The following is a 23,487-nucleotide window of genomic DNA, read 5'->3' as shown; positions in this document are numbered from 1 at the left end:
TGACTCCACCTGTGCCTCCACCTGTGACTCCACCTGTGACTCCACCTGTGACTCTCTGGGGAGCACATCTTTTTAAACGTGCATTTAGCTGACTGCCTTGATAAAGACACACTTAATAAACACATAGCAAGGCTCGTTGCTGCCATGGATAAATATAATCTAATACAAACCAAAGCCTGTTTGCTTACACTCCCAATCCATGCAGCCAGAAATGAGTGGAGTCTGTAAACACGTCTGAAGGACAAAGATTATCTGGGATGTAGATTGTCATGTTATCCCGGGTCACAGACAGCGAGCTGAAGGAGGGGGATGCGAGATGACATTTAGCTTATCCTCATTGTGGAATCTCAGTCTTGGCTCCGCTTAATAACAGTTTAGCTTTGCGTTACTATGACAACGAAACTTGATTGCATGCCATAATCGTCTTTAATGTGGCCTAATGCTGTTAGCATTTCTCAGCGTTTTGCTCCAGTTGCTTCTCCGTCAGGACGAGGGCTGCAATGCGACTCCAGACCGGCTTCCTGCTCACATTTTAACCTGCATATCAGATGCTGGTTAATAAAGAGGTGAGAAATGACTTTTGAAATTATTGCATCCTTCCTTCTTCACAGCTCCTCTCTGCAACCACGTCCAGGCAGAAGCCCTCAGATCTATATCATTCATAATTATCTGAGAAAAAAGAAGATAAAGCAAAAACAAAGGAAAAGAAATACATACAGAATATTAAACTGTGTTTGTCAAGATCAATTTGAAGCATGTAACATTTTTATCGCAATTAAATACAGAAAGCAGCACCTCGAGGTATGATTAAAATGAAATTGAGTTCTCCAATATTTGCAATGACCTCAAGGTATGAATGCTGAGATAATAAATCAATACTTATATCTCTGAAAATAACCATTCAATCTCACAGGTAGCGGGTAGAACTGACAGGGAGGTACGTTTCATGCAAATCAAAGTCTCATCTTGTTCAGTATCCCATACAGGAAGAGGATCAGAGCTTGACCCACATAACTCAGCATGCCAATAAGCAATTAAAAGAAGCCATACATTGTGCTGCAGATACCAACGCTCAACGTTGAAGTGGATGGCATCCGCATTGGTCATAAAATCAAGGTACTCAGATTCAAAGGTTTTTCACGCCGTGATAAATTAGCCTCCTCCATGCAGCGCAGGTATTAGCTTAATTGCTGTTGGTGAAAAATGTTAGTCAACCCACCCACATACATTGAGGAAATTAATTTACTACACAAAAGGAGCTCTCAAAGTAATTGTAATACAGAAGAAGAGTTGCTTCATTGGATAGTGCAGATATTTATCTTTCCACAGACACACAATTTAAATCAAAGTGTTTTTCTTAAAGCTTCTTTCTAGACTCAGATAATAACCATAAATAAAATAAGAGTTAGAGGCGTTGAGTTGGAGATGCTCCTGATCTGATGTCTGATTGGTGGAAAGTCCTCCGTAGAGTTTTATCATCAGCATCGTTGGTAACAAACACAAACATTGCACAAGAATTAAGCCAAAGGTCGATGGAGACGGATAACGGCGGTCGTATCCGACGCAGATTAATGCTGCTTCGTTTAAACAACGGGCAGGAAAGAAGAGACGTTCCGTTCAAGAGGTTTTAATGCTACGCATGGAGTCTTCATATTTATCCTGTAAAATGAGAAGATATGCACTAGCTGCCGTGCTAGCTCCCTGCTGATTGGCTACAAAACAGGAAGTGATGAGAAGAAGTCAGTGTGTTAATCTTGGCTGATTTAATGTTGCACCCAACATGGAAGCAAAGCAGGAAAACACACATCTAGTGCATACATGGCGACACGTCCTCCCTCCGCCGCCGCTTCACACCCTGTGAGGCTGGCAGGAGCGTTAGCTAAGCGGACAATGTGTGCATCTCAATGCTGCGCTGGAGTAATAGATGCGCCACCAGATGTTTGGCAGCGATGCTGCTGCCTGTGTGTTTACTTGTGCTTGCCTGTGTCTACCTTCCCATTTGTCCGTGTGTACTTTCGATCGTTGCCGTGTCTTTGTGTGCAGATAATATTTGCGCGGGTTGGGCGATGGTGATGAGATGGGTATGCATGTGTTTAGCCCATGGAGATGAATTAGTGGGATTAAAAATTGATGTGAGTGGTTCAGCCACCGGTGGCTGCTGCTGCAATATCCAAAGCACATTGTAAGAGAAGCAAATAGAAGAGGGAATAAAGTAAAGATAGAAAAAAGAGGTGATTAGGAAGAAAAGAAAGTCGAATCGTTGGAACCGAAGTGAGAGAAGGGCTTTGACGGATGGATCGAAGCGGATGAAAGCGGTGAGGTGGAATCATAATGCAGGAGGAATTAGAGTCAGGTTATATAATTCTGTTGGGTTTTGTAAAGAGTGGAAGGGTAGCAAAAAGAATGAGACTGAATCTGGATGAGGGAGACGGATAAATAAGACAAAGGCATGCCAGTCATTCAGAGGAGAGAGAGAAGAGAAGGGAAAACATAAAAGCAGGACCGGGGAGACTTTAACCGCTGCTTCCCGTGGAGCGAATCTGATGGGCGCATTCGGCTCATGCTGTCATTCACTTCCAGCGTGAAGGTAATGGAGGACAGGAGAGTAAGAGCAGGGGCCGGCGACTCCACTCCCTAAAGAGAAGGAGGGAGGGGTTGGAAGACAAATAGAGGGGTGGAGGCGGGTGGGAGGCAGTAAGACGAGAGGCAACATCTGCCGGGGCAGCTGAAAGCCCGAGGAGTTAAAAGGAGGTTTACGACACTTTGGAGCAAATCGATCCGCACAGGAGGTGAGAGGGAAAAGGTAAAGGCCAGGTGAGAGCGAGCGAGCCCGACCAAGAGTCAGAGAGAGAGGGTGACCGAGCGGAGCCAGAGGAGATCGACACTAGTGAGATAATTAAGGCTGAGGATGAGGTCACTGCGTGGGACACGGTGCGACTTCAGTAGCCAAGAGATTTGGCCCGCATCCCATCGGCCCTTTAGCTCTGAATTAAGCTGATTACCCCCACATTTAACCAAAAATCACCACCCTCTCCCCCCACCCGTCTAATATCACTTGAACTACCACATTTTGTGAGGAGGGCTGGGGGCTTGAGGGTAGGAGAGAAGCATGAAGGAAGAGCCTCTATGCTGCGTATTTGGGCCGGACTTGGATTCCATGATGCTCACGCCGCTTCCTGACATGACTTGTTGAACCTCTCCGCGGATCGGCGAGCTGCACCGAGGTTTAATACCAGTAATTGCAGCTTTAGGTGAGCGGCTCATTGTTTTAATGCAACGCGGCTAACATCACAATCATCAAAACGATTCTCCTGCAGAGGAGCGCAGCTCGGAAACGCATGCAGACACTCGTGGTCTTTCTCACCGCCATCAAATCCAGCAATGGAGAGAACTGCTGACCCCAATCATCTTTATTAATCAAAGCGATTAGGAAATTAAAGCAGCGCTGCTCTGTAATTTCCAAACAAAGCATGAAATTCACATCTCTGACATTTTAGGGTGACTTCATGATATAATATGCAATTGGCTCAGAAAACTGTCAAATGAATGAGTGACATAGAGGAGCAACAGGGATGTCATTACGTCTGTAAAGTTCACCAAGCCGACGCTTGATTCATGTCCCTCGAGTTTAACTGCTGCTATTCCAAATAGTAACAAAATGTTTGCAATGTTTTTAACTGAACCTGAACATTTTTGAGTTCTATGTCATCATATAGAATACACTAAATAATGACTGACGCTGAAACTGAATTACTGACTTTTAAACTGATTTAATTCTGAATAAATATCAACAGTTCAAACTCAAATTTATTTTTGGTACAACAGGAAACATGTGGGTTCAGTGCACGCTTTGCATTGTGGGATGATTTACAAAAGACCCCTCCAGACTGGCGCTACGCTCCACCAGGACGAGGGCTGCGTTCGTGACAACCCCTGATCTGAACGTGAAAACGGAAAGGGGGAAATATAATGCAGTTTTTAGCAAAAGTGATTTCCACAGAGATTTCCAGTCTCCAGCCTGCTGGTGCTAAATTGGCTCTGCATGTCACCTGCCTGCAGAGGATCTGTGCTTCTGTGTGGGGGTGATGCTGCGGTTATGTCTGTGTTCGCCTCCCTGTCTGTGCCTTAGGTGATGATGCCTTCAAGCACACCTGCAGAAGCATCGCTGTTTAAGAGCAAGCCCCTGGCTCCCAGCCTGTCTGTCTGTCTGCCTGCCTGCCTGTCTGCCCCTCGCTCTTTGAAGCCACACGATTAGCGTAGCAGGGTTGAAGTGCTTCAGCTAAATCTCTGGATCGATGCTCAGCACGCAGAAACCAGCCTCAGATGTAGGCGTGAGGGAACATCTGCAGCGCCGGGTCACTGGAGAAGCCAGATCAACATCTGACAGACAGTGTTCTCCACATGTGTGACGATAATGACTGTTTGTTGTGTTGCATGTTGTGCCTTTTATTACAGCCCATCATTCGGATTTTCAGTTCTGGGACTGCTGCTTAATTTGATATCATGCTGCTAGAAACTTTCGAGCAAACAAACCCACGCCTTAAACTGTAAAACTCTCTCATACACAGAGACAGCATCACGAACAGTGAGCGTCCTCGTCCTCGGCGGTGAAACCCACGCCGTGCACGCGGAGCTCATTCACATGCTTTGTACCCATCGTACCGAAACACACCCGCCATCCGTCCCTCTTCCTGATCCTTTCATGTCTGCATTGACTTCAAAGCAGTGGGCTGCAGCGTTACCTGATGCTAACAGTCCACATGAAAGAGAATCTGTATGAGGTGTGCGCATGGGGGACCGATGGAGTCTCTCGGGGGTACCTACCCCCTTCTCTTCCCCGTCAAGCCAGACAGTCTATTCCCCAGCTCCTAGTTAGCGGTGACTTCTAAAAGACCTTCAGAGATTCTGGCAGAGTTCGGATGCATTTCACTGGTGGATTACAGACCTTTTAAACGTGAGCCGCAGGGACGAGACAGCCGGTTCAAAGGCCTCCATGCTGGTATATTACCTGATGGGGTGACCTCACAACACACCTGTAGCTTTAGGGCGTGGTCTCATCAGAGTGGAACCGCTCTTGTGACCTCTCGGTTGTCATAAATAAGTACTTTTGACGAGTTGGGCTCGATGAGACACTGAAAGCAGCATCACTAATGAGATGAACACATGCAGCGATTCAGCCAGAGGTTCATGCAGCAGTTCAACGGCGCCGGCGCAGCGCAGAGAGAAAGGCTCTGCTCTCCCATCCCGGGATGATTCAGCTGCTTTCAGACAGAAGCAGAGAAACTTTCCACATCACGGCTTCAAGGGAAACCTGACTGAGACCATTTGTGCTTATTTGTCCTGCAGAGGAAAACTAGCCGGCGATGGACAAAGCGGGCGCCACAGTGCTGTTCTGCTGTTCCGTGTTGCCCCCCTATACCAGTGGTTCTCAAATGGTGGGGCGCGCCCCCCTAGGGGGGCGCGGTGCGATGTCAGGGGGGGCGCCTGTGACCGCGGAGAAAATGTTTTTTTTGCCTTACGAGAGTAAAGTGTAATTGCACATCCACTCCAGTAGTTGTCAGAGTGCGCGCAGGGAGGATTAGCAGAAGAAGAGTGGTTGTAAACAATCCGGTGGGAGAAGAAGAAAGACTTGACTTCCTTATTTTCGGGTTGCAGACGAAAAAAAATGGTAATAAAGTTATTCTTTGTTGTAAGTTGATCTATATTTCTTTCTTTTTCATATTTCTTTGTGTGTTAATAAGGATACAAGAGTGGTTTTTCTTTCAGGGGGGGGGGGGGGGGGGGGGGGGGGAAATGTTTTTTTCTTCCTAGGGGGGGCGCGACAGAAAATAATTGAGAAGCACTGCCCTATACAAACATCTGGCAGATTCAGAACATTTCCACTCGACTCGTTCTTTAATCGCGGTGTCTGTAAGCCTTGTGACAGGGTGAGAGGGTTTTTGTGTTGAAGGAACAGAATGACGGAATGATGACGTCTCTCTCTACATTTACAGATTGACAATAGATTCAACCGCACCATTTGTAAGTCCATAATGCCCAGCGAGTCAGAGCAGTGGCTCGGGGGTCCCGGGCAGGTTTTGGGCCACGCAGTGAGCACGAGCTGCTTTCACGTCTTTCTCCTTTCTTGCTGTGCTTCTGAGATTCGATTGGAGCTCTTAAAGTGCTGTGGCTGGCTAAAGCTCCTCTTCCTTTGACTCGAGTCGCTTGGAACATTTTTTCACTGAAACCGAGGCTTTGATTAAAACAAAGGGCCGCTTATCTCAAAGGGCTGGGTTTCTTTCCCTCGTTTTTGAAGACAGCTTGCAGCAAATTATAGTAAATGAGTGTACAAAAGCATCTCCTACTGAATATGCAGGTCAGTTTGCTTCAAACGTCGGCCTACTATGTGACAAGCAACAAAGTGCTGCGATGCATGGCTTTGCTTTAACATCAGTCGCTTGGAATAATTCCTGACGGCCATTGATGGCTAGTCTATCAGGAATATAAGATCCAGCATGGCTGCAACGATAGCAGCTTTTTCATGTTCCAAATGAATTATCGTACGTAATGAGTAGAAGCAATTTGATTTCTAATTAAACATCGCAGCTCGAGATGAAGTCTAAACGAGGCAGAGCTGCTGCCTGTGAGACGCTAACCTCTGGACATCACTCACGGTGAGAATACGTACGAGGGCACCGTGAATTTAGATTCATCCTGCTCCTCCTTTGCTTCAAACTATTGTCTTTTATTTTGTTCTTAGAGCAGCAAGGAGAATACGAGTGTCCTCCCCTTGTGGTTCTAATTAAAAGTTTGTCTTATCATTCCATTTCTCATCTGTGGAGGCAATTTATACGGTGTCACACGATTGCACCCCAATTTCAGCTCATCCAAATGTTAGCTTATGACATGAATTCTCTTGCAAAGCTTTTGCAAAGGGGAACTCCAGATGGAATTTAAATCCAGCCCAGTTCCAGCCCTAATTATCAGAAATATCTGGAGGATCAGTTTGAAGTAATGACAGCTATCGGCGTCTGGCCTCGCTGCTGAGCAGCCTGTTGCCCCCCTGTTGAAACACCTGACTCTTCAGGCCCGCTTGCTGGAGCTTGGCATGACGTTGCATCCAGTTGCATCACATTGAACCACTTTGAAGTTGTAGTGGCACTCCTTACCCCCAAACGCTGTCTTAGCTACCCCTCCTTTGACCAAAGTGAAAAGACAATCTCAAAGAACAGAAAAGCTCCAGGAGTACGGGACGTCTGTCAAGGTGTCGTACACGAGGACGGGCGGATGTCACTGTCCATTAAGCGCCTGCTTGTGCATCTGCTGTAATGAGTAGAGCAGCGGCGCTATGTTAAAGCGACGCTCTTGTAGGGCCGGACTCAGATCTGAGACCTTCCTCTCCTCTTAGCTGTCAGTTATTAGCTCCACACTGACATCAGGATCCACAGGGATTCACTTGAGATGCTCTCTGTCGCTCTCTCGCTCGCTCATCGTTCATTTATCTCTCTCTCTCCACATCATCTGATCTTCCCTTCTTCTCTGAGTGCACCTCCCTCTCCATGTATTTAATTGAGCGGCTTCTCCCTCCAGTCTCTCCCCCCTTCAGAAAAGTTATCTGCAGCTCCTCATCCATCTCTTTTCCTTATCGCTTTCTCTCTTCTCATCCTTGTGCCGTCTCGGTCAGTCGAGCAAGACATTGTGAGGAGGTCTCCGGAGAGCGACGCCGGCTAATGCATAGCAAACAATAAACAGCCAATGCAGGCCTGCCTCACACAAAAGGATGGGCTCTTGTTTTGGTGCAGCATCCGATACAGCAAAGATGCCATCGTTCTCGGCCATACGTTCCTGAGCGCCCCCCCCCCCCCAGCAACCCGTAAGCCGGAGTGAAGGATGGGACCAAACAAACCTCGGATTCTCTTAATAGCTCTCTTTTTCACTCCTCAATTTATTTCCATTTTCTTCTCCTACAGTCATTACATAGTCAACCAGAAATATCTCAGGAGGCATTTAGCACACGGGTCATTTCCAAAAGTCAAGAGACACCAAGTAAAAAATCAGGCGGACTGCTCTGTGGGTTTGCTGACATTTGGCTTGCAATTTATGGATCTGCCCCGGATGTCACTGAGCAGCTGTATGAGAGAAGGCAGGAAGCTGCAAGGCTAACATTGCTACCCTTATGTGGCTTCTTGACACTTATCCAAACGCTGAATATTTATGAGCGTCCAGCTTTTTCAGGGATTTTTTTTACCCATGCTTTTGACTGGGCAAAAATGGCAAAAAAAACCCCATCATGGATTCGGGCTGGTGCTGTTGGCAACCCAAAGATCACAGAGAGACGGGAGATCTACATGAAATCACAAGAACAGGTAGATTTTAAAGTGGGTAAAGTTTTAATTATGACATAAATTTGTCTTGATGAAGAAAAACAGTCCAACCTGTCATCCCTGTGCAGGAGAGCCATTTCTCCTGCCGAAAGAACACGGGAGCTAGCATCCATTACAGCGGGCTGCCAGTCTGACAGAGTTTATTGGCATCATGACAAAGGTGATGCTGACATCCAGTGACATCTGTTCAAGCCAGAAAGAGGAGCCCTCAGTGTGATCTACAACATGTGTCCATATATGGAGGGATAAAGCTGGGGCTCATGCACAAAGCAAGCAAAGTCTGCTGCTGGCAACAGGCTCACTATACTGTTAGCGCTGCAGCATATTGTTCCATTTCAGAGTTAGAGGGAGAGAGGCTGTTTTATTGCCCATTTCATTATTGATAAGCATCGCAGCCAGGAGTCACTCTTCCCATGTGATTGACAGCTGAGTCTCTGCCACTGATTTTCCACATGAGAGGAAGCTGAGTGAAGTGATGAGGGATATGATGGTCTAATTTCACTTCAAATGCAGCCGCTGCAGGAAGAAAGGAAGAGTGAATACATGCCAAGGTACCTTTCATATAGCAAGTCATTCCAAGTAATGCAAGCTAAATAAATAGGTTCTGCTTTGCATTTTGCTAAGCTTTGAGGTAGGGCGAGATTTCTATCAAAGGCAGCAGAACAAAAAATAAATAAAAATACATTAAATGCAATCTTAATTGAATTATTCAATTAAGAAGCAGTCAGATGTAAATCAAAGGACATTAATAAGTCATGCAGGTATAGAATGATGCCTTGTGGGCAGTCAGTAAGAGCTTTTCCTCCACAGAAAAAGACCTGTTTTCAAGCTGACGTACAATCAAAGTGGCACACACAGATGAAAAGACATTTACATAAATATTCAGTGCAAACTAAGCCGTTTTGCAGAAATGGTTTGTGCCGCCGTCCTGCATCTGCAGACTCTTTGGGATCATTAATTCCTGCATCATCGTTGCACCGTAAAAATAAAGAGCTGAGCAACGTATGTAGGGGGTGGCACATGTGTCCACTGTCATTGGTGGGTCAGGAGGGCCGATGGCGCAAATTGGCAGCCTCGCTCCTGTCAGTCTGCCCCGGCGCAGCTGTGGCTAGTAGCTTACCACCAAGTATGGAGTGAATGAATAATGCACAACGTGAAGCGTCTTTGGGTGTCCAGAAAATCGTTATATAAAATCAAGCATTATTATTATTAAAGATAAAATACAAGCTGGTGTCTGCAGAAGAACTGACTCTGAGCTGCACAAAACCGATGCAAGCACAAAGAGACTATGCCAACCTCTGGGGACCATGCATGTTCAGAGCCATGCGGCTAGCATGCCGCTGCGCTAGGGATGTAGAATTCAACTAATTCACTCACTGCATTTGTACAGCCATTCGACAATGTCTTTTTTTTGTGTGTGTAAAGCGCCTTTTCTTTTTTAATAGAACGCTGTCCTGCTTAACATCAAGTGTTATAAAACATGAGACAATATTAAAAGCACATAAGATTCACCGAAATTTGGTGCAATAAGAAAAGTGCAAGCAGCAATTCAGCGGTAAAAATTAACACTTTGTTCCTCAAAGGCCACAAATAGAGACTGAACAAAGCCTGAAACGGGTCGAGCTCAGAGCTCAAAGCTCAGAGCCCAAAGTTCAGAGCTCAGAACTCAGAGCTCAGAGCTCCATCGTACATGACAACACATGACAAACACTGAGTGCCAGCACTTCAGCCAATGAGGTGAGCCGCACACTGTGATGTCACAGCAACGTGTGGGCGTTTTGAGAATCTTGTGTAACGCTCTATTTAATTTCTGCCACATTAAACCTCAAACTAATCTCAGTTGTAGAGGAGCTGCTCTTTTGTTTCACCACTCATAGCATCCAAAGATCCTTTCGTCACATTCTGGCTTCATTTTCTCCCTGCTCTGATGCAGCATGCTAGAAATGTGCATGCAGGTTTGTAGTAATGAGTCTCGATGTAAGCACCAGTTGAATGCATTCTCTCTGTCCGTGCTATAAAATGAACTCACGTTATCTTCTATCAGCGGCCCATTGATTCCTCCCTGCAAGCCGGGACGAGTCTTATTTAAACCCCATGAAGGATAGTCATGGAAACGGGGAACGTGGAGCTTGCATCGTGAAATTCAAATGGAATCACTTACAAATACCGGGACAGTAATAATGAATGGCCGTCTGGCGGCTGGCTCGACTCCTCCACTTTCCTGTAGCACGCTCCATCACTATCAGAGCCAAGTAATGACTTGGTTGGACTGTATCCGCCCTGCCTTTTGTGTTCTGGCATGTTGGCAGTGGTGTCGGGCACCAGGCGGGCTTTATCTGCCTCCATGTGGAGCCCCCCGCCTCAGGCACAGAAGAGCCACCAGCATGTTGCTGCCATTTGGTGGAAGAACCAGCGAGCGGTCCCTCAAGGCCGTCTCTTCATGGATGTGCACGATTACAGATGGGACTACGTGTTCACGCGACCCAGAACCGGACCCAGTTGTGGGTCTAAGGAGGAACGAGGACAATGGTATTCCCTTCCAGCCGGGAAGCTCCCTGACCAGGTGATGCACACAAGTAGAACTTAAGTCGAACCATTGCTGCTTTTAGATAATTCCTGATCTCTTTAATTTAATAATAATTTAATGTCCGTACTGTCTGTACGTATTTCCTTCTCAGCATGGAACCTTCATGGTTCTCACATGTTAAATCGGACAGTAGGAAGAAGCTCCTCTGAGGCTCGGCTCTGTTCCACACTAAACGCTCTGTGCCATTCTTAAAGGTTCAGTTTGTTCCCCGCTGCTTTTACAACGTCCTTCATACGCATCAGGATGAAACGTTTTCTCGTGTCACGTTAACAGATTCCAGATCTAGTGGCCTGCAGTGAGCTCAGGAGAGGCATTGCCTTAATGGAACTAAAGTACAACGCGTCTCACTAATGCATGGGAATGGTTGTCAACAGGCTTTCAGCTGCGGCTCCACAATTAAAGCTCGGCCGCTGCTCGGCCAGCTTCACGCCGCGCTGAATGATAATGCCGTCAAGTGGCTCACATCACTTGGGAGGCTGGCGGCACCGATCAGTCCCACAATACCGGCTCTGTTACTGCTACCAATGCATGCGGCGTATTCTGTTACATCACGACAGTGAGCGGCGTCCGGCTAATCTAAGCCCCCCCGCTACATAAGGTTGTCCACATAAAGACCGTCTAACAAGTGTTGGTTTTAATGAAGCCATAACCAGAGCTCATTAACAGCGATGTGAGATTGCTGGCCCCTTTCTAAACATGCTTTTTAATGACCCCCGTGGGACAGATCATCGGAATATGCAGCAGTGATCTTTTAATGTAGAATAGGAGCGACTGTGAACCGCTGAAAAAAAAAGCATCCATTCAACTTAAACACCCTCTCCACACTTATGAGTGCGCTCTCTCTCGCTCTCTCTCTCACACACACACACACACGGATGATAAAGAAAGGTCTCCATGGAAACAAACCCGCTCTGGACTGTCATTTCCCTAAACAAAAGCTCGCTTTGGGACACGCTCCTGTCAAACGACACGTTTTCCTGCTAATGCCTCATTTATTCTTCCTTTTATTTACATGATTATTATTTCTTGTGTATCCACCATTACTCATGTATAGTTACAGTTTTACATCATATAAAGAGTCCTTGGATTGAAGCCATAAAATAAAGTGCAAATTAAGGTAATGAATGATTTAAGATCGTTGTGCTTCAAACATGGCAATATAGAATAGAGCAGCAGCGACTGTAGTTCAGACACGAGATGCTTCCCTCTCCTGCAGTTCTGGAGACCAGTTAAAGTGAAAATGCACACAAATGTCTCCCTCCAAAGAGACAAGCCTGTTAACACGTTGGAAGTGTTTTTGTGCGTTTCCCACAGGCGGTTTATTACAACTGTGTGATGTCACTTTGGCGAGCTCGTTTGGCTGTGTCAAAAAAAAACCACACACATAAAAATACCTCACATAACATTTGGAAAAGAATCAAAGCGATAAATGTGCTGCTCACACCGGTATATGGAGGGAGTGCAGACAGCACACGTGTAGGTGTCGAGTCTCCAACGAGACGCAGAGCTGAAACTGAAACTTTCTTCTTGCTTATTGAGCATTTTTCTTGCTATGCTCCGGCCACAGGAAGAGAAACCGAATAATCTCCCACAGCAAAAGGGATGAGGACAACATATTACACCATGTCCATCAGTGTCCAATCAGAGCTGTCTCAGGACAGCGCCTCAGCTCATCAACCGCGACGTCTTCGGAGGGTTTTAATCTGAGCCCGTGCCCTCCTCTGATTGGGGTCTCTGGACAGGAAGTTGTGCCTCCGACAGGGCGCTCTTTGTGGGGAATGGAACCAGAGATTGGTTTAGAATTAAATCACTTTACTACGTCTCTTCTTTAGTGGGTAGAGTTGTGTTGTGTCTCTGCTGTGAAATGAACACGCACCCTCGTCTGCCACTGAACAGCTGTTTCTCCTGTTGAGTGTTGGTGCCAGTTACTGGATGCATCTTCCTTTTTTTTAAAGATCTGATGCAACCTCTTTGCAAAGATCAATGTCATCTTTCAAGCTGTCTCCTTTCACACTGCTCTGAGCCCACGGCTCAAACCTTCTGGGCTATCATACCGGAACATCGGGAAGTAGGTTAACCCACGGGCTCTCCGGCCCCGTCACAGAGCAGGAGCGACTATTCGGCCGTTTAAACGGGGCTAGGCTAAAGAGAAGCAGTCAGGAATCAGTGTGGGATACAAACATGAATGCATGTTCCAAGAGAAGTGTAGCCCAGAAATAACCGGGCCGTGTGCGTCACGCGGCCCGGGGCCGAGGTGAGGCTCGGCTTCAGAACGTTTAGCTCGGGGTCGTCCTTAAGGATCCACGCATGAGAGGCGCCGTCCCAGATTATCTGGTGAAACATCTTGTCAAGTAATTCCCGAGAGGTCGGAGTCGTTCATGTTGAACTTTTATGGCTGACCCGTGTGTGGGTCGACACCGGAGCATCACCCCGACCGGGGTTCAGCTCCAGCGGTACTTCTGCCCCGCTGGTCACGCGTCTACTGCTGCCATGCACCAGGGTCTCGTCTACTAAGGGATGATAACTCCATCGGAAGTCTTTGCTAAACTTTTAAAAGGCCTTGCTTTTTGTTTTTTTGCTCCCTCCTTCATTTTTTCCTTTTAGGAAATATAATTCAATCACCTGAAATTATCATCATGTGAAGTTGTTTTGATCTCCTACTATCAGCCTCAGTCATGCAATCAGCAGCGCTGAATGATAATCGAGGTGGAAAAAAAACAATCTAATGTTTGGAGGACAAGAAATTAATGAGTGCAAGAGGCGTGTAATGTTTAAAACGATGAACATGTTGGACGTCATTGTTTATTCAAGGAGAAAGGTTTGGCTGTAATTTATCAATATGCATATTCTCACTAAATCCTTTTAATGTACTGTAAACGAAAAAGGCATGTCTAAGTCGCTGCAGTGGGTTTTAATTTGGCCTTTTCTGAACACATTTGCTAAGCTTTTAATGCCACTTCTATCAGGGCACTGGTGCACGTTTGATATTAATGTATGAGTTGAATGAGAAAACAATTTAATCCAGAGCCGAAGCGTTTAACGTTTGCTAATGTGAAAACTAATCCAGAAATCCAAAGTTCATCCCAAAACCCACATGTAAGCAACCCCGGCGGTGATATCCTCCTTCCAGCCGCACGCCGGGAAACACGAATACGATTAGATGAGAGGAATTACGTGATGCAGATATTCAGCTGTAATTCACGAAAATCACTTTCACTACATTTAGGTAATGTAATATTTTAATACTACGTCTAGTAATGTGGAGGCCAACTATAATCTCCATCCGGCTTCATGCCGTGTGAGACATGCGGGACATGCGTGTACGGGACGGTCACATGTCGATGTCCGAAAGCAAAAGGCTGGGATTGCTCCCTGCTGAAACACGGCTGAGTGGAATGAAAGCGAAGCGACACGGAGGCCTGACAGGCAAACCGGAGGCTCGCTTCTGATGCAGGGCGACGGTCCAGACCACGGAGACGGTCCTCGCGAGACCCCCCCACCCAGAAAGGGGCAGACACAAATCCCCCATTCATAAGCTGATAATGGCCGCTGGTTTTACAGCGGAGCAGGGTTCATCCGTAGGTGAAACGTTCCAGGCCTCCCACATCCGCTGGGTGGTGTCAAGGTGAATCAAGGTCGTGCAGGTTTAATGCAACAATAAATGTTGAACAGTCGACCCGGAACGTCAGGATGGAGTCTGTGAAATACAACTTCATCCAAATCCCAGAGCTTCAGCCTCAAGCGCGTTTTACATCCAAATACGTTTAAACTGTGATTATTCAATAAATACATTAATATGCTGCCTTCATTATTTTTCATTATCTTGTCGGCAATGTAATTAAAACATAATTTTTTCAAGCATTACTACATAGATTAAAGCTGTGTGTGTGTGTGTGTATCGTTTAAGTCGTTTTAAACAACAGAACGCGCTGACGGTAAATAATAATTGATGATTAGATTGATTCATTGGTTGATCCGTGTTCAGGGCAGCGACAGCAGGTCAGGTCACACTCATCTTCATCACACTCATCTTCATCTCCACGGTCACTGAACTTGTCTGGTTTTCATGTCTGAGAGTTTCCTCTGCCGGTAAACAGTCGGACCGGCAGCAGCGCCCCGTGAATGACCCGTGTCTGTCTCACAGCAAAAACACAGCGCGATTATTTACCATTATGGGTTCTCTGTGTGCAAACCACCCTGCAATAAAAAAATAGACACTTAAACCAACAACAGCTTTAATATCGCTTCTATTTAAAAAGCAGAGGAGCAGGAAGCACGATGCTTCTATGTCGCACTCAGAGCATTTGTGTTTGCTCCGTTGAGCAACCCGTGGAGTTTCCAGAAGAACCTCCTGATTCAAGAGGATGCGGTTCTGGAGGCTGACGCGGATCTCGGTTCTGATGCTCCTGCTCGTCCTGAGTGAATCCTTGTTCAGGACAGAGGCCTGCTGGGCCGGTGAGCCGCTGCTGCGTGACTGCGCCTCACGAGTCCGTCCGTTGTGAGTCCACGCCAGATAAATCAGTTTGAACGGAGAACTGCTGGCGCTGGCTTCAAACACACCTTCAGCCCAGCAGCAGCGGAGGGCGACGCAATCAGAGCAGCGAGTCGGGGGAGACAATTTCATGAGTTAGCAAATAGTGACAAACATCGCTTTACTCCAAATCAATGCGGTAGCACTTAATGCTACTTTGTTTTTCATTTATATTTCAGGTGAAATTAGAAACCAGTCAGTTTAATTTGACATTCATACGACAGAACAGCGAGTTTGATTTTGCAGAATCCCACTGAGATCTGTTTGCTCAAATGACACCGCACTCTGGAAAATGAAAATGTAATTATGCAACGCTGTCATCATTTTCCACACGTTGGTAATAAAGGAGCCAGAACTCAAATGAAAGATGCAATGATCTAAATTGCATTTCAATTTTCACTCTGAAAATGAACTGCTCAGCGCCGCTTTCATTTGACTTTTCAATTTCTGTTGGAAAATTTCATTCAATTAATTGTGAGATAAATAGTGCTTGAATGACTGGAAGATTAGGCAGCATTATCTTTAAATTCAGACTTTTCTATTCATATTTGAGTGTTGTCCACTTTGTTGTGTGGTAAATCTTTAAACAAGCCATTAATACTTTCATTTTGTCCCAGAATAGTGGCTTCTAAATGCGACGCACCACTTCCTTTGGTCATTTAAACTTTTCGTGGACTGTGTGAATCACCATTAGCAGCTCTCCTCTAAAGTGCTCACGCTATCTTTAGAGGCACGTCATCCATCGGACTGTATGCAAACGCAGCGCACAGCTGCTGGCTGGAACCTGCAGAACACACAGAACCATTTGAGCCTGTTCATGCCTAGAAACCAGAACCCAACCGGGTCCAGTTTTGTCCGCGGCTCATTAACCTTGATAACGCGGCCCTTGTCGCTGCAAGAAGCATCTGTGAACTGAAACGCACACGTGACATCATCCTGTCTTCATGAATGATCAGCGTGTTGTGAGAGCGAAGCGATGCTCACTGGCATGTTGTCAAAATGAACGGACGGTCTGGACTGCAAGAAGGAAGCAGCCAAATCACACACTCCTCATTCATGACAGTAAACGTGGCGTTCAGTATGTGGTCTAAATGGTCATGTATCACACACGCACACACACACACACACACACACACTGCATTTGACAGCTATGGCATGTTAATTTCACCGGCTGGTTAAAAGGCCTCACGGCCATCGAGATGAAATGATTCGACAGTGGGTCATGGGAATTTGTCCGGCTGCCAGGAGGGCGAGGCTCAGCACCAGCACCGCCTTTTAAAACAGATATTTAAATTTACAGTCACACAAAAACATAATTATTTTTTATTCTTTGACTCACAAGGTTAAAAAAAAACACTTGCCAAACCTGATCTGTGACATTTCTCTAGCAGCTGATCTTCCTCCGAATGCTCTCAGTTTAAGATCTGTAGATACCCTCGCTCTGTCACAATTATATTTCAACAATACTAGTATTTAAAATATTTAAAGTGTGTTCATTGTTCTTTTTTTTTGCAACGATGAAAGAGAAGCACATCAAAATTGTAAGCGATAAAATGAAGGATCTGCCGTGTTGATCCTCGACGACAGGAACCATTTTTATGGGGGCCGTTTTATAAATGTTGGTGATAAGTGATAATGGTTCCGGTCCTCCAGACGGACGGGCTCTCCAGTCTCAGGGGGGTTTGACCCCTGGATAGGATTGGGACCCGATCTGAACACAGATGGTGTCCTTACTCTTCAGCCCTCACTCTCAACCATCATTTTGTTTCCTCATTACATGTGAGTGGTAAAGCAGAAACGCGTCTCGTGTCGGCTCAGTATTGAGCATGTTGGGCTTCGGTTCGTCCTGCCGAGCCCGGGCAGGTAAACACACATAGCAGGAATGTGTGTGGAATTACTGCCATGATATTTCCGTTACACATGAAATATGGTCATGATTGGTTTCCGCTCGTCTTCTTCCTCGTACCAGAGACATTTTTAGACAGTTTTCAGCCCACGTTCCTTTGTGGACTGAGAGATTTAGCATCAGACCAACTCCTCCACCTCCTAATTAACAGCTGTCCTTTCATTCACTGCCTGATGCAATTACAAGTGCTGTATTACCCTTATTAGTCTTATTTCCACTCATGGCTACAAGGCTGACCCTTCATCACTAACTGTGCTGAGATCTCACTAGAATGACATCAGCCAACAGCAGGAGGCAATCTTTTGTGAAGCAGGTTAGCCCTGTAACCAGGGGCAACAGGAGCGTTGATTAAGGCTGGCTATTTCAGATTAATTACGAGACGGAGCGCCGGTGGCAGGGGATGCCTCTGGGCTCTGTGACGGGGTCCTTCCGACTTAACTAGTCAATTTATGCATTGGGTGAACTGTAGCCGAGGTGCGTAGCAGCATTTCTCTCATAATAGAGCGGGGGGGGCATGAGGTGAGCAGGGAGGACGCTGTTATTAGAAACTGATGCCCAGGGGGTTGAAAGTCTCCCTGCACAGACAAAGTTTAAAAGGAGTGAGCATCAGAGCCGTGAGCAGAAGGAGCGCTGGATATGAAGTCAATGAGCAGAAGAGACGAGGATCAAGCAGCAGAAGTCATAACGAGACATCCGTCACCGCAGCAACACCCAACCACGGTCAGAATTCATTAAAAAGGTACGAACGCTGCCTAAAGCTGAGCGATGGGTGGAGCAACAGGTACAATATCCAAGCAGCTAAAGTCATCATGAAAGGACAAAGACAAAGACAACGAATGTATTTTAATCTTTTTAGGCAGGAAATCACAATTTCAGGAAAACTGTCTATTAGACATGGGTCTCATTCAGAGCTCAAACCGGTGACGTGGCCGTAGAACTTCATCAATGCTCTGGACTCATCCCTCCACTGGACAAGAGGAATAAATCAATCAATCCAGTTATGGAACGGTTTGAGAGCAGAGATCAGTTTCTGCACAGCAAGGCCAAAGACTGGCGCCTCACTTTCAGCAGGAGCGACACAACGACAGGACTCTAAATGACTTGGCTTCCTGATCACACGGAAGACGGAAGCGTCTCGTCGTGCGGAGGACGCCAAGACGTTCATAACGGTGTCAAAAAAGACACTGAGTGCCTCTGCATGGCTTTGATCTTTAATGAATGACCTGCAGAGACAAACAGCGTAGGAAACATACCCCCTGTGGTCACGTGTGGTCTTTCCACCCTGGCTGCAGGTACTTCATTAGTTCAGCGCTCAGAAGGCCCGACTGGGACTACCTCCTGTCTCCTCCTCCTCAGGGCACTTCTCAACATCTTGGTTTTTAAATCACACAGGTTTGTGCCATGCCGGCCGCCTCGCTGTCACTCCTCCAAACGTCTTCAGCAACCTTCTTGCTGTTGCTTTGAAGTATTAAGAATCTTTTTTCACAGCGCTGAAGGCTGAATCTGAGCAAGCTGTCAGCTCCCTGGCACAATGCAGGGAGGTGTCCACGTGCACTTTAATGCACATGTGACGTGTTCATTCAGTAGCTGGCTGGGTTTGACAGAATAATGGCCGAGCAGCAGCGCTGAAGTCTTTGTTCAAAGCCAAACAGGAAGGAGGTATGTTGGTAGCGACGAGATTCTGTGTTGCTTTCGACTGATTTAAAGAATGTTCTAAAAGTGTTCAAATAGTAGAAACGGAGGTCGGCCATGTTAGTTCTAACCTCCTGTGTTTGTGGTGTTTGTGTTTTCACTCAGAGGTTCTAACAGGGCTTTCCTTTCGCCTGCGTTTAATCGGAGCCGATGTGTTATTGGGTTTCAACCAGGACAGACGGGAACTACAGAATCCACTTTGGTACTTTTGGTAACAAATATGAAAGAGACTCCAAACCCCCAAAACCCGGACTCGGGCGGTGGTGATGAAGACTCCAGTCAGCTGGAGTGACGAAGGGAAACGTACTGGCCATGCAAGGATGAGTTTCAGCATCTCCACTGAGCAGTTTGAGAACTGGACAGGATGAGACGAAGAGGAGAGCAAACTGGTGAGGCTTAATGGTGAAGGGTTAGGGTTAGGGTTCGGGTCTTCATCAGGGGATGGTCTTCATCAGGGGATTGTCTTCTTCAGGGGGTGGTCTTCATTAGGGATGGTATTCTTCAGGGGGTGGTCTTCATCAGGGGATATAGTCTTCTTCAGGGGGTGGTCTTCATCAGGGGATATAGTCTTCTTCAGGGGGTGGTCTTCAGCCCTTAAATTTTGCTGGTATTGTTTTCATTTAATTTAAATTTCTCCAAATACAGGAAGGAAAAAATGAAATTGTGGTTTGGTAACAAGAATCCAAACACAGTCTGCCGACTGATTTGTGTTCTCTCTCTCTCTCTCTCTCTCTCTCTCTCTCTCTCTCTCTCTCTCTCTGCAGCACATTCACAATAATCACATTCATTTACATGTAAAAAAAAAAAAAAAAAAAAGCTCTCACAAAATAAGGATGCAAATTCCAGGATTAAAAAAAAAGGAATGAGTGCCACATAAAAAAAATGAATATAATATTTTCCCTGTCTCTCAAATTAACAACCACACCGATGTAAAAAATGACTATGAATACAGCCAAGGCCATAATTCACCCTCTTGAAAGTTGATAATGCATCATCAAGTGCAACAGCAGTACTTCACTCGGTATTACTTGATGCTGAAAGCAAGTCATAATGGCTTTGAGTTATGCGTTTTTCCACAAGTGACTCTCCCTCATAAAAGCAGCTTCGTCAGACAGAGCTAGAAAACAGGAGACTGAATTACTCCAATGCAGAGTGATGGCTGACTACCCCCGGTCTCCCCCTTTGGGGTCATTTAGCCAGTGCGATTTAACCGATCACCAGTCTAAACGTAGAAACCGGTTAACCTAAAACCAACAAGTTAACAGGATGGAGGCCCATAATGCACCTGCTTCTGTGTCTCGGGTGGAAGCGGAGTTCCTCTGCAATGATTAACCTCCCAGCGGTACATGAATAAATTACCCCCCATCAGCACTTGAATCATTTCCTCCACTGGCTGCACCAGCAGAGCGAGACTGTGGGAGTGGGCCAGAACGGCAGAGGGCTACAGTAAGTAATATAATAAATGAGAGACGCTCCCTTGGGAAATCTAATCCACTTAAGCAGAACCGACTTCTAAAAACTTTCTTCAGAGAACCTGACATTAAAAGAGAAATACAAAAACTGTAAATTTGGGTCAGGGTTCCTGTGCTGTCAATTACGGGGCGTGTAAACTCGGAGCATTTTCCCCAGACCCGTATATTTCTGTCAGGCTATCGGCGCCCCTCGATTTTAATTGCCTCAAAGTTACCCGGCAACGGCTGAAGAGGCGATGCCGGGGTGAGTAATAGTACGTGCACTCGCACCGAGGAGTGGAAAACTCTGCCGTTTGACATGCGCTGCTTGAGCATAAATTTGAGAAGTATTTATTTCTGTATTGATATTAGATGACCTTACAATGTGTAATTATGTTCTCCGTCTGCCGGCTCACCCCCCCCCCCCCCCCTCTTCGCCCAGCACATTCTTACTTTCTCACCATTTCTAGTGACTCTCTCTCTCTCTCTTTTAACCTCACTCCCCTCTCTATCTCATCTTGCGCTCAGCTTTTCTTTTCTTTCATTTCACTCCCCACCTCCACTTTCACACACTCATCCTCTGATTCAGTCTTTCATCCCTTGCTCATTTTCTTCCCGCTGCTTTCATGTCTCCAATTTGGCTCTACCTGTAGCTCTCGTCTGTCGGATGTTCTTTCCTGCTCGCTGCCCCTCCCTCCCGACATCTGCCCCTTTCCTTCACCGCTACATCGCTCTACTTTTCCATCCGTCTGGCGGTGTGTACATCCTTTCCTCTGTTTATTTTCTCATCCCTTGCTTTGTCCTCTCCTCCATGTTTCAGTCTCGCTGTTTGTTCTCGCCGCTCTAACAGCGGTCCTGCTGTCAGAGGTTCTTACCAACCAGGCTGGAAGGCAGCATTAATATTGCATGCCACTGTCTTATCGACCACAGCAATGCCAGGAATACAGAGCTGGCTTCAAGACAAGCATGCGGCTAAAGTGCTCGTACTCACAGATGCAATCTGATACACACACACACACACACACACACACTGTACACTTATAGAACCATGGTAAGACTTGTGGCATCGCCTTAGCTTTGTGTGGCGCTCCTGGCCTAAGCTCAGGTGCTAAGATGAAGTTCCCTCTCTGAGGGAATAATGTGAGCCACCAGTGAAAGACAAGAGCTATTTCAGAGGAGAGGTGGAATTGAGCTGCATTCCATGGATCAGAAAATGACCGAAATACAACCAAAGGCTCCAATGACCGTCCCCACAGCCGAAGTCTAAGCAACAAAACAGGGCGCTATTTATTTCACAATGAAAGATAAGCACAGGTGCACACACGCACACACACACACACACACACACACACACTGTGCCTTCATGCCAGAAGGCTGTCTGGCTTTTCCATCAGCTGGACCTATCACAGCTTATTATCAGCTCCTTTGAACCGTGGGCTCAGAGCGTGATTGCATTCTCAATTAATGTCTGTATGATCTACTTTGATGCAGCGAGTGATGAAAAGTGCCTGCGTGTTTGTGTGCACGTGTGCATGCATTTGCTTCTTTGCACATGTTGTATAAAGGTATTTCTGGCATATATGCTTCTGCACATGAATGCATGGCCATGCCCTTTGTGCATATATGAGTGTGTGTGTGTGTGTGTGTGTGTGTGCATGCCCTCGTTAGGGGGTGGTAAACCAGTTTAGCCTAATTGGCAGTGACATGTAGCTCTGCATAGAATGCATTCTTTGACCTCCAACAAGCAAAGGATCCGCCCGCAGAGCGGCGCTCTACGTTTTTGATCATTTGACTGTTATCTCTGTTTGGACTAAAGAGCACGGCTAGCAGGGCTAGCACGGCTAGCAGGGCTAGCACCTCTCAACCGGGGCTATTTATACCAGCCAGACAGATAGCATTCAGAAGGTTCTGAGGTTTGGATTACGTCCGATGGGCAGACATAAAAGCTTTCTCCTTGTTATTGTGTGTATGCATGTCCATCTAAAATGCTTTAAAAAGCACACAGGCTAAAGTTGATTGACACAAAGGAAGATGAAAGCACTACAGTGCCTGGAAAAAGCAGGCGGCTGTGTCGGCGTGCATGTTCCTGTGGAACACAAATACACATGAAAGCCGGTGCGCTGAGAAAGACGGCACAAAAACAAACCGTTCCATCCCTGTAACCTGCGAGGAACGCTGTCTGCTGAAATGATTGATCAAGTCGAGCCTAAATGGATAAGGGGCATCAGCAGCCTGAATTAAATGAAGACAAACTCAATGTGTGCGTTTATAGTTATTATTCAGAAAGGAAAACCTGGTCTCAGAATGTGCTGGTGGCAACAGACGGGAGGAAGAGAGAACAAGGTCCATGCTCCCTGATCAATGATGCTGATGCTCCTCCCAACACGCTACCAGGACACGCCTGCAACATGATGGACAATCGTCACCGCCATTTTCACAAGATAGTGAAGCTTCATCAAAGCTTTAATCCATGAACCTTTACTCAGAGAGAGAGAGAGAGAGATAGACAGACACAGAGAGAGAGAGATAGACACAGAGAGAGAGAGAGAGAGAGAGAGAGAGCCAGAGAGAGATAGACAGACACAAATAGAGAGAGAGACAAAGCGAGAGAGAGAGAGAGAACGCTTGCTTCATGCTGCTCTTTTGGAGCCTGCTGTGTCCTGCCCCCCCGCGGCTGCCTGCGGTACTGCAGCTCCGTGTAATCCACCCTGGATTACCACTGAGTAATGCCCCCCCCCCCCCCCCCCCCCCGTGATTAAAAGGGATTTTCTCTCTGGGGTTCTAATGAGAATCTCAGCATTTGGATTGTTGACTGGCCTGTGGTGTGTGTGTGTGTGTGTGTGTGTGTGTGTGTGTGTGTGCTCCCATAATCTCCCTGTGTTCTCTCTGTCTCTTCTCATCATCGTTTTGGTACTCAGATGTGTGATGAAGGTGAAACATTCATTAAAACTGAATCA

General features: G+C 46.4%; 1 protein-coding gene across 1 annotated transcript in view; it reads left to right on the top strand.

Annotated features, from left to right (window-relative positions):
* The window catches only part of LOC137906639 (protocadherin-10-like), a 74,445-nt gene that overhangs the window by 39,683 nt on the left and 11,275 nt on the right, over positions 1-23,487 (top strand). The window lies entirely within an intron of this gene.

This window comes from Brachionichthys hirsutus, chromosome 17, assembly GCF_040956055.1.
Source record: "Brachionichthys hirsutus isolate HB-005 chromosome 17, CSIRO-AGI_Bhir_v1, whole genome shotgun sequence".
NCBI lineage: Eukaryota > Metazoa > Chordata > Actinopteri > Lophiiformes > Brachionichthyidae > Brachionichthys > Brachionichthys hirsutus.
Note: the sequence above shows the minus strand (reverse complement) of the source record. Positions and strands in the feature narration are given on the sequence as shown.